This window comes from Egretta garzetta, unplaced genomic scaffold, assembly GCF_000687185.1.
Source record: "Egretta garzetta isolate BGI_Z169 unplaced genomic scaffold, ASM68718v1 scaffold245, whole genome shotgun sequence".
In the NCBI taxonomy this organism is placed as follows: domain Eukaryota; kingdom Metazoa; phylum Chordata; class Aves; order Pelecaniformes; family Ardeidae; genus Egretta; species Egretta garzetta.
Genome location: NW_009259721.1, coordinates 1821991 through 1824250, shown reverse-complemented (window position 1 = coordinate 1824250; position 2260 = coordinate 1821991).

The window sequence follows — 2260 nt, the reverse complement described above, 5'->3', positions numbered from 1 at the left end:
CAGTCTACCTATTGCCTGTCCAAGCACATATGGGAAAAATGATCATTTCCCTCTCTGACGGCTACCCTGGGTGAATCAGGAGCAGATGTAAGCTGGGCACTGCCGACTTCAGTGGATAAAAGACAATTACAAGCAGAAAATGGAGCTGCTGATAGCGTGCGGCTTTCACTCGGGATGTTCGGTTTAGCTACTGGGGGGGGGAAAAAAAAAAAGAAAAGAAAAGAGGGTTGAAAACTAAACTCCTGCCAGCAGCCGTCTCTCGCCGCCGACCTGCTGATTCAAGCATTGCACAGCTCCTTGCAGACGTATGTAGAAATGTTTAAAGGCTCAATTTGAGCCATTTGTTTCTCATTTTTGAGCTCTCATTAAAATAATCTGTCCTGATTGTCTGCGGGAGCTATTTTTTGCTCCTTTAAACGGTTGCAAAAGACAGCACGGATTAGAACAGAAGAATCAACCCTGCTAAGCCTGTGACTCATCAAATCCAGGCTCCTGTTCTGTGCCGGCTCCCAGAGCAGGCAGAAGCCCCCATTCCGTGGAGGAGAGAGGAGCAAAAGCCCTGTCCTGCCCTCTGGGAACACAAGGGTTGAAAAATTGTACCTTCATCAATCCGTACACAGGGGATATGGGCAACTCTCATACCTGCTTGGAAGTTCCAGGCAGAGGAGGCTTTCTGGAGGCCAGGCTTCCTCCCCACAACCACTAACTCAGGATGAAAAGGTCTGGCCTTCCCATGCCATTCTTTTATTCTCGCACGCAGAGTCCCAAACTGGAGAGGCAGAGCGCTGACGGCACACGGGTGTGTAACCAACCCAGGGAAAAGGTGGCTCGCAGGAATTTGGTGAGACCCAAACAGCGTTATTTGCTCTTCCAATCATACATAACCCAGAAAAGCGCCAGGAGTTATAACACAAAGCGTAACTCAATTCTTCCACTCCTTCCCCGGTGACTGCCCCACACTCCGCTGCCATCAGGTATCACGGTGTGCCTACAAGACCAACTTAAATTCCTTCAGATTATCATCACCTCTGGCCTAGGCACTCCGAGCTACTCATTAAAGGACCAGTCTGTGAGCCCCGAACTTGCCCTTGGTGCGCTCAACCAGCTGAGCATCCCTCCAGGCACAGGTCGGCGGCATTTTCAAGGGGTGCCGGCATCCATCGCTCCGGTCAGGCTGGAAAATGAGCTCAGGCATTCCAGTGCACAGGGGGCAAAAGTCCAATCTTCCCATGGGTGGTGAACTCAGAGCCCTCCCAAAACAACCCCTGCAGGCACACCCCATGGGATGCTCAGACACGCTGGCTGTACCCCCCAGGTTCCCAAGTCACCACCCAAAGCTCCAGGTAAATCAAGTGATGAGATGCAAGGTGCCCAACCCCCCCCCCCCATTAATTAATCCACAGGGGTCAGCACCTTTTCACTTCTTCAGCACAAAGGATTTAAAAATCTTACTTAATCTCTTCTCATCCCCTCTCTATAAACTTGCAGAAAATGCCTTTTGGTTTAGTGCCACGCTACAGTGAATCTGTTTGTTCTTTGGGCATTTAAATGTTCCTATCATTGACATTTTTAAAGCTATGAAAAAGGATTTTAATTGGCTGAAATGCTGATTGCCATAACAACTGGCTAATGAACCATCTGTTAGCATATGTAATATTTATTTATACATTTAAAAAACACAGCTAAAGATCAGGACGGGCTCTTTTTCAAGGACAGGGGCAGCTCCCTCCCCATCCAGCTGGGCAGGGAAGCACGGGGGTGAGTATTATGGGCTGCAAGGTCTGCAGGGACCACCGCGAGCCCCTGGTCCACCCCTCATACAGCCATCAGCGAGCTGTGAACTTGTCCCCCAGCCATCCCTGCTGCAAGTTCAGCAGCTCCCGATGGGTGGCCAGGAGGGGACGAGCCTGCTCGGCAGCACAGGGCTGCCTTGCTCTGGGATGGCCTTCCCTCCGCCGATGAACAGAGCAGCATCGGACAAACCGGTGCTAGATCTGGGAAAACATGAATTTGGGACCAGGTTCTTTGGGAGAAGCATTTATTGCTGTCCTCCTCCCCCTCCCTCAGGGCAGGGGGACCCAAGCCCAAGTGCTCAATGGTGATGGGAAAGTTCCTGTTACAGATGAAAAATAGATGGGAGCTCCCCTTGGGTGTTTCACCAAGCCACTTGTGAACATGGGCAGCGCCCATGCTTCAGGCCCGGGGGTCCGATCCTGACCCAACCTCAGGTGCCTGTGCTCCCCCCTGGGGCGGCAGCGGG